Source organism: Pseudoliparis swirei, chromosome 13, assembly GCF_029220125.1.
Source record: "Pseudoliparis swirei isolate HS2019 ecotype Mariana Trench chromosome 13, NWPU_hadal_v1, whole genome shotgun sequence".
Taxonomy (NCBI): domain Eukaryota; kingdom Metazoa; phylum Chordata; class Actinopteri; order Perciformes; family Liparidae; genus Pseudoliparis; species Pseudoliparis swirei.
In genome coordinates this window covers 7,387,393-7,401,734 of record NC_079400.1, presented here as the reverse complement: position 1 = coordinate 7,401,734, position 14,342 = coordinate 7,387,393, and the positions used below count along the sequence as shown (strand labels likewise).

The following is a 14,342-nucleotide window of genomic DNA, read 5'->3' as shown; positions in this document are numbered from 1 at the left end:
CAGTTTCAAACAAGACTCCACGTCGCCCGCTCTGGCCCCCGGGAGGCACACGACTGTGGTCCGCGGCTTCGCTATTTTCACGTTCCTGACTATAGAGCTCCCGATAACCAGGGTGTGCTCCTCAGCGGGTGTGTCGCTGAGCAGGGAAAACTGGTTCGAAACGTGAAGTGGTTGGTGCACAGCGGGCTTCTGTATAGACTTACTACTCCTGCGAACAGTTACCCACCCTCCCGGCTGCTCGGGCGCTGCCGGAGAACAGCTATCAGCTGACTGTAGCTCCGCGCCGACTACGGGAGAGGGCGGGCTAACTAGCATAGCTGTCTGAGCTTCTTTAGTGCTGTCCAACTGGAATAGTCAGTTGCACGTTTATTCAGCGAGAACAAAATGGGCGATCTGAACACGGCTGCCATACAACAATATCAAGAACGTCTATATGAGGGGAGAGTGAGGATGTAACCGTCTCGATATAACCTCAGGCAAAACAGGGCAACATTGAAACAACTGCAGATACAGAATGATGGCAGCGCAAAGATCACAGGACAAATACCAGGCTAGCCAGTGTGTGTGTGTGTGGGTGTGTGTGTGTGTGTGTGTGTGTGTGTACGTGTGTGTGTGTATATATTGACAGTTGCCTAGCTACTGTAGCAACAGTGTTTACTGCACTTCTGGTGGCAACAACTAAAACACATTTAACGGCCTCCTGAAACACAATCCAACTGGTTTCAATGTCCCAAAAACTAAAGAAACATTTAAAAAGTTTGTAAATTAAACCACTTCTTTCCTTCTTCTTTTTTTTTTAGAACCAATGCCTTTTAAAAAGAAATGGAATCAGAAATATATGCTTTTAAAAACTTTTCAAGACCTGCAGATACCCAATTGTAAGTGTTTTTAACACATTATTTTTACTATGCATGATTTGACAGAATATTCTGTGTAGCTTTGTATGTCTTTGTGTGTGTTTGGCCTCAATGTTTAGAAACAGGGTTTTTAACCAGGAAGCAATACCCAATGCTCATCTTTCCTCAGCTGTTAGAGCGGAAACTTGAATTGTGTTCATGTGTTGCATGAGAAAACAAGAGCAGTTGTTGCACAAGTTATTACAAACACGAGAGGAATTTCTGGTGAAATGAGCTGATCATGCTTAACAATACAATGAAAACAATTATATTTGATGGCAATAAAAAAAACATCTTGGGTTTGAATATTTCCCTCAATGTAAAGATCAAATAGCTTCGATGAAGAATTCAAACAAGCTGGTAGTGTAACACCCTGTTCTGTTTCTCCTGTGTTCCGTGTCTCCTATGTCTCCTCTGTGTCTTCTGAATTGTTTAACTTCCTGCACCTGCCCTCAGCCACTCTTGTCTCGTTACTGTCTGATGTCGTACACCTGTTTCCCGCCCTATATATTGTGTCAGTCTTTCCCTTGTCTGCGGTCGGATTGTCGTCTCTGGTTCCGTGTTCCTGATCCTGCCTGCTTCGACCCTGCCTGCCTGCCTGCCTGCCTGCCTGCCTGCCTGCCTGCCTGCCTGCCTGCCTGCCTGCCTGCCTGCCTGCCTGCCTGCCTGCCTGCCTGCCTGCCCTGACCGACGATCCTCTGCCTGCCCCTTTTGGACCTTGTTATTTTGTGTAAACTGTTTTGCCTCATTAAAGAGTGCTTTTTGTTATTTATATTGCGGCCAGCCTGTCTCTCTGCACCTGAGCCTCACCCCGTCACAAGGACCTGACAGGTAGAGAATCTACGTCTAACTATTCTTTTTAAAAGGGAAATCTGGAAAACGAAACATTTTCAGGGACGTTGGCGCAGCTGATACTGATCACCTCTTGTCATTGTCTAGTTGCTTTTTAGTCTTTGTGAAACTGGTTTGCATGCCATCCGGAGAAACAACGCAGTGTGGTAATTAGTCTTAGTTATTTGAATTGCTGTGTTAAATAACATTGATTCAGTGAGGGAATCGGAACTCGAAGAGAATGAAGGTTTGGGTTTTATCAAGTATTACTTTTATGTGTAGTCCTGTGTATAGCTTGAATTTTGGGATGTGTACTTGTTTTAGGGTTGTTATTTCATATTTCCCACTAACTAGTCTGAACCCTGGCTGTTCTGAGCATCCCGCACATCAACGGTCTCAGCCAATCAGAGGATGCCCTTCTCCTCTCAGTCAGTGTGAGGCCACCTTTCACTGCTCATCTGCCCGTCATCAATGTGTCTGTCTGTATGCACTGTATGTGTGTGGGTGTGTTGCGTTAACATAGAACCGGTTCCACCGGTACCACACCAACACTAATCACCATGTTTATGTTGGCATCAAAGCAGACTCGCTGATTTTATAAACAGTACCAGTGAAATTAAAAAGGTTTTGTTGAAATCCAGCAACTGTGTCATGAATTTATTTGAAGGGGGAGAAAGACTGTGGACCCTTGCTGAATTCGGATGTTTGTTACCAAGAGTTGAAAATAGAAACTTGATAGCTCTTACATGTCTTACATGGACTTCATTTTAGAAAAAAAATATTTTACTGAATTGTCCTGCAGCTTTAAATTCAGTTTATTTTTATGCTGTCCACGTTTTGTCTTTCTGGAGTAGGATCACTTGAGAAGATTTACAACGCGTGCAATTGGTCGGTGCGTTTCCTGGACCGCTGAACGAGCCATAAAGGCGAGAACAGCTGCGCCGGTTAAATAGAAGCATCAATGAAAGTGTAAGAATTCTCAATTATCTATCGGTCCAGAGACAAAGTCGACTGGGTGCGCACCGCAGTCCGCCGTTAGTGAGCCCTGGTCTAGAGGTAGTAGATCCAGCCAAGGAAAATAGTGAAAAATATAACAATAGTGAGTATATGTCAAATTAGTAATGGGATAGTACACTGAACAAAACTATTTATGCCCTTCTTAGAGGTGATGCATTTAAATATTTAAATATGGTTTGATACATTTCATTAAATCAATAACAAGGATGAAGATATTTATCTTCAATGGGTGCAACACAAAATGTAGGATTTCTTTAATGTATTAGATTTAGGTTAGATGGTGTACATATCAACGCAATGTAATGTCTTAAATTGGGGACTACCCTTTGCATATGCCAGATCTCATGCTGTCGTCTTTCCGCCTTCTCTCCTGACTGACCTGACCAGATGGGCAAGATAGCGGACTCATACCAATTAAATTAATAACACTTCCGTCAACATTCTAAAGGTGGAATTGTTTCTTTTGCTGAATGTATGCCGATATTGTAAGCTTTTAAAGTTGAACATGTTTAAGCGGATTTGAAGATTTCCACCATTGAATCCCATTCATTATTTATTCCATAAAACAATTAATCATTTGAAAAGATAACAAATATTTGAAAATATACAGTAATAGGCTATGTGAACATTTAAAAAAAGAAAAAGATTGATTTAGCTGAAAGTATGAAGATCTTAGAAGCTTTTAAAGTTGAAGACTTTCTCCATTGTGCATTCCAACTATTTAACAGGGAGGAAGCTGGAGAGGGAACCCACGCTGCCAAGCTGAGAACATGCAAACTCCACACTGAGGGACCACCCCGACTGGGAATTGAACCCACAGCCCTCTTGCTGTGAGGCTACAGTGCTAGCCACTACACCACCGTGCAGCCCCACCCATCTAACCTAAAAAAATCTAATAATAGAAAGAATTCCTACATTTTGTGTTCCACCCATTAAATATAAATATGTTCATTTGTGTAATTCATTTAATTAAATGTATCAAACCATATTTAAATGTCACCTCTCAGCAGGGCTTGAATCGTTCGAGTGCTGTAACTGGAAAAATATAACTGTTATTGGATCAATATCACTGTAAAGTAATACAAATCAATTAAGTTATGAAAAATAATGAAAGAAAACAAATTAAAACGTAATTTAAAGTACAAAAGTAATAAAAAAGTAAGAGTAATGAAAAAGTACAAAAGTAATAAAAAGTACAAAAGTAATGAAAAAGTAATACAAGCGGCCAAAATGAGTTTCCTCCGTAGGGTGGCCGGGCTCAGCCTTAGAGATAGGGTACGGAGCTCGGACATCAGGAGGAAGCTTGGAGTCGAGCCGCTACTCCTTCGCATCGAAAGGAGTCAGCTGAGGTGGTTCGGGCATCTGATTCGGCTGCCTCCTGGACAGTGCTAGCCACTACACCACCGTGCAGCCACAGACATCTAACCTAAAAAAACTAACCTCCATATAAAAAAGTTAAATAGTAATAAAAAAGATAAAAAGTAATGAAAAGTTATTATAAAGTCTTGGCATAAGCACACACCGATTCCACATTAATTTGAGTGACTTCCGACCGACGGGCTCGGGCGTCACTACCACCGGCGTGTTTTACAATCTGACTATCTCCGCTTGTCCTTAGCCAGCAGTTTCAAACAAGACTCCACGTCGCCCGCTCTGGCCCCCGGGAGGCACACGACTGTGGTCCGCGGCTTCGCTATTTTCACATTCCTGACTATAGAGCTCCCGATAACCAGGGTGTGCTCCTCAGCGGGTGTGTCGCTGAGCAGGGAAAACTGGTTTGAAACGTGAAGTGGTTGGTGCACAGCGGGCTTCTGTATAGACTTACTACTCCTGCGAACAGTTACCCACCCTCCCGGCTGCTCGGGCGCTGCCGGAGAACAGCTATCAGCTGACTGTAGCTCCGCGCCGACTACGGGAGAGGGCGGGCTAACTAGCATAGCTGTCTGAGCTTCTTTAGTGCTGTCCAACTGCAATAGTCAGTTGCACGTTTATTCAGCGAGAACAAAATGGGCGATCTGAACACGGCTGCCATACAATATCAAGAACGTCTATATGAGGGGAGAGTGAGGATGTAACCGTCTCGATATAACCTCAGGCAAAACAGGGCAACATTGAAACAACTGCAGATACAGAATGATGGCAGCGCAAAGATCACAGGACAAATACCAGGCTAGCCAGTGTGTGTGTGTGTGTGTGTTTGTGTGTATGTGTGTGTGTGTATATATTGACAGTTGCCTAGCTACTGTAGCAACAGTGTTTACTGCACTTCTGGTGGCAACAACTAAAACACATTTAACGGCCTCCTGAAACACAATCCAACTGGTTTCAATGTCCCAAAAACTAAAGAAGAAACATTTAAAAAGTTTGTAAATTAAATCACTTCTTTCCTTCTTTTTTTTTAGAACCAAGGCCTTTTAAAAATAAATGGAATCAGAAATATATGCTTTTAAAAACTTTTCAAGACCTGCAGATACCCAATTGTAAGTGTTTTTAACACATTATTTTTACTATGCATGATTTGACAGAATATTCTGTGTAGCTTTGTATGTCTTTGTGTGTGTTTGGCCTCAATGTTTAGAAACAGGGTTTTTAACCAGGAAGCAATACCCAATGCTCATCTTTCCTCAGCTGTTAGAGCGGAAACTTGAATTGTGTTCATGTGTTGCATGAGAAAACAAGAGCAGTTGTTCCACAAGTTATGACAAACGAGAGGAATTTCTGGTGAAATGAGCGGATCATGCTTAACAATACAATGAAAACAATTATATTTGATGGCAATAAAAAAAAACATCTCGGGTTTGAATATTTCCCTTAATGTAAAGATCAAATAGCTTCGATGAAGAATTCATACAAGCTGGTAGAGAATATACGTCTGAGTATTCTTTTTAAAAGGGAAACAAAACATTTTCAGGGACGTTGGAGCAGCTGATACTGATCACCTCTTGTCATCGTCTCGTTGCTTTTTAGTCTTTGTGAAACTGGTTTGCATGCCATCCGGAGAAACAACGCAGTGTGGTAATTAGTCTTAGTTATTTGAATTGCTGTGTTAAATAACATTGATTCAGTGAGGGAATCGGAACTCGAAGAGAATGAAGGTTTGGGTTTTATCAAGTATTACCTTTATGTGTAGTCCTGTGTATAGCTTGAATTTTGGGATGTGTACTTGTTTTAGGGTTGTTATTTCATATTTCCCACGAACTAGTCTGAACCCTGGCTGTTCTGAGGATCCCGCACATCAACGGTCTCAGCCAATCAGAGGATGCCCTTCTCCTCTCAGTCAGTGTGAGGCCACCTTTCACTGCTCATCTGCCCGTCATCAGTGACCGTGTTTACATGCAGTCGAATAACTGGCTTAGTCGGACTGAAACCGAATTATCCGTGTCATGTAAACACCTTTGTTCGACTGTGCGGTCCGACTGTGCGGTCCGACTGTGCGGTCCGACTACAATCCGATTAACACCCCTGGATAACTCGATCCGATCCAGTTGATAATTCGACTATCGCGGCATGTAACGGTGAATTGGATTAGGAACTGGACTCTGCGTCTTTGCGCATGCTTGAGATCCCGCCGCCCTCCTCCCCCCTCCCTCCCATGTCGTGACCCGGAAGTCGAAAGACAACGCTATGGAGAACACAAGAGCCACCACACATTTCTGGACCGAAGAGCAGACAGAATTTATGCTTAATGTTTTGAAGGAGTTGAACATACTAAAGTTCATGGTTCTTTCTCGAAATGTTGATGTTGTTGTTGGTAGTGGTGAAGAGGTCAAGCGGAAATGGCTGTATCACCACGAGTTGGAATGAAAACAGCGCCACCTATCGTATCGGATATGACATGCTTTCGGCCAATGATTCGAATTACTCACTGCCATGTATATTGGGATAATAGCAGATGACCCAAAAGATAGCATAGTCCGACTAAAGCAAGATTCGAATTATACCATCATGTAAACACACCGAGTGTGTGTGTGTGTGTGTGTGTGTGTCTGTCTGTATGCACTGTATGTGTTGCGTTGACATAGAATCGGTTCAGCCAACAAAGTGTGTGTGTTTGGAGCAGGTTTGTGTGATGACTATCGATACTAAATTTGTCTGTAACCGGTAACAGTGCCATTTAATGATTGGCTGCATTTGAACAAGGTAGAGAGTATAAATAAAAACGAAGGCAAGTTGTCAAAGGGATCTTCTCTCTTGGACAGAGACTTCACGTCAGCCGACACACGTTTACAACGAATTTACACAGATCACCGACAGCCGCAGTCGACCCAGATTCGGTAAGAATACATCCATTTGTCCTTCACATTCTTGTTGACTCGTTGTCAACAATGTAAAACAGCGAGTCAGGAAAGGATTCAACAATAACAGTTGTCCATGATTGTTGACTTTATAATTTTAAGTTTTACAAAACAACATTTGTAAAAATACCCATTTCAGTAACCACAGCATGTGCTGCAACAACCTGAAGCTGCAGTGAAAGTAGAGTTAATGTTCGACGCTTGTGCATCGAGGAAGCGGCTGCCGCGTTTCCACCATCTCACTGAGGAATCCAGAGCATCACAACGCTAAGATAACTACAAGGTATAATAACGGCACAGCAAGCCTGCGCGCTGAATGTCTCGTGCTTTTTATCCGTAGCATGTTCTTTTACAAAACGTTTTTATTTCTTTTTTGGTGATATAGATGGCTGCTCGTCTATTTAAATACCCCGATGACTCTAAGACAATGGAGAAGCAAAAAGACAAGAAACTGCGTGGCAATAAAGACACTCTTTTTTACGATGAAAATGATACTGGTGGAAGAGCAAACCTGATTTTCTTCAGCAAAAAAGTGAGAGAATGGCTAAACGCAATGCAGACAAAGTATAAACTTGAGGAAAGTAAAACCGAGACAACGTACCCAGACACCAAACACACTCCCAGAAATGGCAGCATTAAACATAAACAATTAGGACAGTTCTCCCGACCAGCCAGAGGGCGCTCTTCCAACCCAAACCAACCCATCCATGCCAACCACACCTGATGATATAGATTGATAAAATAGTAAGAAGGAAAAGAAATATATAAAATGGATAATTCCAAGTAACTGCTTGTTAACGCTTTAATTATTAAGATTCATTTCATGGATAGGTAACTAGATTGTAAAATCAACTACATATTGTTTTCTGTTTTGTTATTCAGTTTGTAATTTACACTACAACTTCTTTCTTTTCCCCTTGGGGATTAATAAAAGTGTATGTTTATATATTGGTTTAGAATCGTGTCCCAAGAGTTAAAACTATACTGACTACGTATCTTCTGATCGAGTCTCGTGACCGTGTCTGAATGTTGTGGGGACCGTCTTGTACTCACTGAGCAGGTGGTAGTTGGAGTCCCTCTCGTATTTGAAGGTCAGTCTTCCATAGCTGACATGGTTGAGATTCTTCAGCCACTCGAAATAGGACACCGTCACACCGCCAGCATTCAGGTACATGTCCTGCAGGATGAAACGCGTCACACACACACACTATTTGATCTTTGCTCTTCTGTGTTTTGAAATATTTTTTAGGAACTTTCTCATGTATTTTTTCTTTTAAGATTTTATTTGGGAAGAACTGCATTTCTGTTAAATAAAAAGACACTGGAACTTTCTCATGTATTTTGTCTTTTAAGATTTTATGCTTTTGTGAAAGTGTAAAATAAAATAAAAAGTTAAGTATAACACATAATCTGCATATAAATCTGTTGCTTACACAATAAAAGATGGATTTTAGTCAACATAACTCTTGCTCCCTGTTTTCAGAATAATTTACTTGTCACTCATTTGGGTTAAGCCTTTGTGTCTTTTGTTTACAACGTGTATGTAACATTATTTATTTCGAGGAATTAAATATTCATGACCAAATAACTAACAATTCAATTCTAAAGTGAATCTCCTCCATAAGCAAAATCCTGATAGGTGCCAATACATTTGTGATACCACTTTTGGGAAATAACCAACACTGGTCTAACTTTGGCAAACATGTGTATGTTCATGTAGTTACCCCATCACTCCAAAATTGATTAATTGAGTTAAATTTGATACCAATGAAGTTTTCTAAAAATGATTGTCGCAGAAAATATGGTTTGTTTTGACATTTCAGAAACCGATTTATTCAGCAGAGCTGAGGGAAATGAGTAAACAAATAATATAAAATTTTTTTTTAAAGCTTCATATCGTAAGTTATTTCCATAACTACGGATCTATGAGACCGAAGGATGACCGTCACCACGGTCTTCACCTTGAATGAAGCCTTCTTCTTCCTATCTGCGAGATCATAATATCAACAATGTCATGTGACTGACCGTAAGAGGCTGGCCGTAGGCTATAAAGCAACCGGAAACCCACGCCTCTTCCTCCTGCCTGAAACGCCTCAGCCCATTCTGAGCGACAAGAGATGGTGACGGTCATCCTTCGGTCTCATAGATCCATAGTTATGGACATAACTTACGATCTATTTCGACCTCACTCTGACCGTCACCACGGTCTTCACCTTGGATGACTAATATCAGCAATGTCGCGAGGAACGGAAAATTCCACCGCCTCAACAACATGCTCGGCGGCCGACATGAGAACTGTGGCACCAATTGCCATAGACGTCACATTGACTCTATAAAACCTTGCAAACGTGCATGGAGTACTCCATGATGCTGCTGCACAAATGTCCCCAACAGCAACTCCCTTTAGAGCTGCCCATGAAGTGGCCACACTGCATGTGGAGTGGGCCACCAGACCTTCTGGGACCGGGAAATCTTGGTTAGATTAAACCTGAGCAATTGTCTCCACCAACCAGTGGGACAGACGCTGCTTAGACAGGGGGTGACCAAACTTCTTGCCCCCATAACAAACGAACAGCTGAGTGTGTGCCTGCCTCAGCGTCCGAGTACGATCAACATAGGCCTTCAGTGCCCTTACTGGACACAATGTATGAAGAGCCACTCCCTCTTGGCTAGATGGATCAGGCTGGAATGTTTCCATTTCAATCGCCTGATTCACTGTCTAAGGGCTTACCATTTTAGGGAGGAAGAACGGGTTCGGCCACAGGGACACCCCTGCATATTCTGCTCTCCACCTCAAGCACTCGCTGCTCACAGACAGTGTGTGTAGCTCGCTCACCCTCTTGGCAGAGCAAATGGCCAAAAGGAATGCAGTTTTGTGTGACAGAAACTTAAAATCTGACTGTTCCAGTGGTTCGTATGGGGCTGTAGCCAAGGACCTCAACACCAAGGGTAGGTCCCATGATGGAGCCCGTAAACTCCTGCCTGGGCGCAGGCGGTTAGCACCTTTTAGAAACTGGGACACTATGGGGTGCTTCCCTTCCGACAGCCCCCCCAGTGTGTCATGGAAAGTAGAAATAGCCGCAGTGTAGCCCCTCAGGGTGCTAGCTGCCCTACCTGCCTCCAGCAGCGACTGGAGGAAGTCAAGTACCAAAGCCACCGGGCAGGTGACGGGATCTGCCCCTTTATGGTGGCACCATGATGAGAACAATTTCCACCTTTGCTTGTAATTGTAGCGTGTGGAGGGTGCTCTAGCATTATCTATGGTCTCCCGAACAGCTTCACTCAGGTCATGAGAGACGGACTGAGAAGGGGCCAAGCCCACAGCTGCATTACAGCTGGCTTGGGGGTACCAAATGTTTCCTCCCGCCTGGGACAGAAGGTCCGCCCTGAGTGGCAAGGGCCAAGGTCGGCCGTGAACCAGGCGAAGGACGGCCGGAAACCAATGTCTCCCCGGCCACCTTGGGGCTACCAACAGAACCTTGTAGTGCCCCCGGTTGATTCTGTCCAACACATGAGGAATCAATGGTAGTGGGGGGAAAGCGTACAGTAACCCCTTCGGCCACTCGTGAGACAGAGCATCCAGGCCCAGAGGACCGCCTGGGGGCCTCAGGGAAAACCACAGCTGGCAATGGGCTGTTTCCTTGGATGCGAACAGGTCTACCTGAGCCATGCCAAATTGAGTCGACAAACTCGCTACCACTTCTGGGTGTAGTCTCCATTCCCCCGGGAGAGGCCCCGATCTGGAGAGGAGGTCTGCAGCCTGATTCAGCACCTCTGGTACATAGACAGCCTTTAGCGAGGCCAGGCGTGGAAAAGCCCAAGGCAGAAGCCTCTGTGCAACCTTGAGGCAACGAAGAGACTTCGTGCCTCCTTGATGATTGACATGGTAAACTGCGGCAGAGCTGTCCGACTTCACCAGGACATGCCTGCCACGTATGAATGGGAGAAAAGGCGTGAGAGCCAGATGCACAGCCCTCAGCTCGAGCACATTGATGTGTTCGGTGTCCCATGGAGGTTTCCAAACACCTCTCGCCATTCTGCCCTCCCAGACTGATCCCCAGCCTGTCATGGAGGCATCTGTGGACACCAACGTCCTCCTTGAAGGCAGATTGCCCAAGGTTACACCTTGTGTGAGCAACTTGTGGTCCCACCATGGCCTCAAAGCTTTCTGACATGACTGAGTCACTCTGAGCTTCACCTGCCTGTCCCTCCGTGGATGGAGGTTGAATGCATTCAGCCACCGCTGTAGGGGCCGAGCCCTGAGCAGGCCCAGCGGAATCACCAACACTGCTGCTAATATCAATCCCAGCAGTCTCTGAAAGTGAACCAACTGTAGGCGTTTGCCCAGTTGGAAGATACGCAAGACCGTTAGGATTCTCGCCACCCTCTGAGGGGTAAGGGACGCCTTCATCATAAGAGAGTTCAGGCAAAGCCCCAGGAATACAGTTTCCTGCCTCGGTTCGAGGTTGCTTTTCTTTAAGTTCACCCTGAAACCAAGGGCTTGGACATGAGCTAAGACCCTCCCGGTCTGCTTCATGACCTGTTCGCGAGATGAAGCGCAGACCAGCCAGTCGTCCAGGTATGGCAGGATCTTTAAACCTGCCCTCTGGAGTGGTGACAGAGCGGCTGCTACCACTCGGGTGAAGACTCTAGGGGAAAGGGAGAGACCAAACGGAAGGACCTTGAACTCGTAAGCTTGCCCTTGAAAAGCGAACCGTAGAAACTGCCAATGTGCCCGACAAATGTGGACGTGGAAGTACGCGTCTTTTAGATCGATAGTGGTGAACCATTCCCCTTGCTCTATCGACTCTAAAATGTGCCGTGTGTGCAGCATTTTGAACGGCAGAACCTTTATGTAAGAATTTAGGCGCCGGAGGTCCAGGATGGGACGTATCCCACCATCTTTTTTGGGAACAAGGAAATATGTCGAATAAAAGCCAGCTTGCTGTTCGCTAGGCCTTACTTTCGCAATTACCTTCTTCCGAAGGAGGTTTGCAATCTCATCGGACAGAACTTTTGCCTGGACTGGGTGCTTGACTAACGTCATATGGACCCTGGAAAAAGGTGGGGGCCGCCGCCGAAATTGAATTCTGTAACCCCTTGCAATAGTAGCCACTACCCAGGGGTCTGAGACTTCCTTCTCCCAGCTGTCCAGGCGTAGCTGGGAGTGAACCTTGGCGGCTGCCCCACCACTCCTATGCAGAGGCCCCCTGGGTCCCTGGACCCTTGGGGGGGGGCGTCTCCTTTGAGGAGCCCCTCTTGCTGTAGGCCGGGGCTGAAACCCTTGATGCTGCAGTCAAAGTCTTCCTGCAGCATCACCTGAACCATGTGCGCCTGCCACGCATCCAGCGCTGTGGATGACCCCAGGCAGCCTGGAATTGGTGCTGCTGGCCCGTTGGTCTCTGCCTTGTCACTGCAGGCCGACTGAAAGTGCGCTGCACGCTCTCTCGAGTACGCAGAGACTGTTCAGCTTTCTCCAAGACACTCTGGGAGTCAGGGTGAAAGACTCTACCTGGTACCATTGGCATGTTGGTAAGCTCCTTCCTGATGTTCTCGGGGAGGGTTGTCTGAGCTAGCCAGATCTGTCTGCGGGCCATCATGGCTGACGACATAGCGGAACCGATGTCACGAGTAAGCTGAGAGTGTGTGGACAGGGCCGCATCTATCAGGTTTCTGGTGTCCTGATCACCTGCACTAGCGGTCCTTCTGAGCGCTGCTAACAAGAGCGCGAGTGCATTTCCTGCACGTGCGGGTTGCTGCATTATAGGACCTACAAACCAATTGGTCTGTCTTCTTGCACTCCTTACGAGGACAGTGTGGATCAGTGGTCACCCTATCTGGGCCTAGAGGGGTTAAAGCTGCCATTTCCCTCTCTACAGGCGTCATATCACCCAAACCAGACTCATGGGGGTACTGTGCCTTGGCTAGCCTCCTGCACCCTGAATTAAACTGAGGGGCGCCACCAGGATTATTCCATGACCTCCTTAGCATCTGACAATAATCCTCTGCTACAGGAATAGTCACTGAGGGGCGAGACTGCGAGATGCCAGCCCAGACTCCCTCCGGTGAGCTAGGGGTTTCAATTGGAAATGAAAAACCTGTAATCTTAGCCGCACTCAAAACCCTTGAAAACACATCACTGGGAACACCATCGCCAGTACCATTGTCTATGGACGCAGACTCACCTGCGTTAGATAGGCTAAGGCAATGTGACTCTTCGGCAAACTCTGGGTGGCACTCGTCCCCCAAGAGAGAAACCTGTGCATAAAGCGATAAAGCATCAGGGTGATCTGTCTGATGTTCTTCATATGCCGGCAAGTCCCTAGGGGAGATCCCCCCCGAACAAGCCGCAGTCAGTGGAGCTGCTCTCTGAGCTTCCATTCTACTCACCCTGTCTGCCAGACCACGAATGGCAGCCAGGATTTGACACTGAGTATCCTCCTGCCCCCCTGCCCCATCTATAGGTGGGGCTGGACTCTGCAGTGGCTTAGAGGTAGTCTCTGGGGCACGTTTTTTCCCCTGGGAGTGCCCCCGTTTACGCTTGCGGGAGCGGCTTTCCATGAAACGCTCTCGTTCCCTACTAGGGGGAGCAGCTGCCACAGTGTGTTGGGAATGCCCCTCAAGCCTAGCCCTTCAGGCCCTTTCTTCCAGAGGCAGATCAATGGCTGCTGGACATGGGCAATCAACGTCATCCATTGAATGGGCCATGCCCAAACAAGACGGACACTCACGGTGACCGTCACGAATGTCCATGGCTGCCCCACAGAACCGACAAGTCTGGGGAGCCATAATAGTACCAAGTATCCCCTCCTGCTGCGAACAGTAGTCAATGGGGGTATATGCTCACTGGCTCGAAGTATAAACAAAAATACAGTTCATAAGAACCCAAAATAACCCCTTTCCTGTACGCGGACGTACCAGGGGGAACAAATGACCAAACCCACGTCAATGGGGATATATGCTCACTGGCTTGAAGTATAAACAAAAATACAGTTCATAAGAACTCAAAATCACCCCTTTCCTGTACGCGGACGTACCAGGGGGAACAAATGACCAGACCCACCTACTGTGCACAGCGGTTTAAGGGTAAAATGAAAACACCCTTTTAAATACAAGGGGAATGCAAGGCAAAATCCTTGGCTAAAATATGAAATGCCAAGGCCAGTTTCAAACTTCGGCCTACCGCAGCTAGAGCGCTCGCTCTACCGGGTGAGCTATAACACTCAGTGGCAAATAATTGCGCGCCACTATTTAAATACAGACCACTCGTGTACGCATGTGTACGAAGAGCAGAAACTTAATT

The 14,342-nt window shown here is 45.8% G+C and overlaps 2 long non-coding RNA genes across 2 annotated transcripts; both read left to right on the top strand.

Moving 5' to 3' along the window:
- The first annotated feature begins 959 nt into the window (after positions 1-959).
- LOC130203462 (uncharacterized) lies at positions 960-2,367 on the top strand. The gene is made up of 2 exons (XR_008833503.1): positions 960-1,256; positions 1,728-2,367. It is a non-coding gene; the product is annotated as an uncharacterized LOC130203462 (long non-coding RNA).
- A 4,567-nt stretch (positions 2,368-6,934) lies between these two features.
- On the top strand, positions 6,935-8,502 carry LOC130203461 (uncharacterized). The gene is made up of 3 exons (XR_008833502.1): positions 6,935-7,018; positions 7,179-7,322; positions 7,425-8,502. It is a non-coding gene; the product is annotated as an uncharacterized LOC130203461 (long non-coding RNA).
- Positions 8,503-14,342: the final 5,840 nt, after the last annotated feature.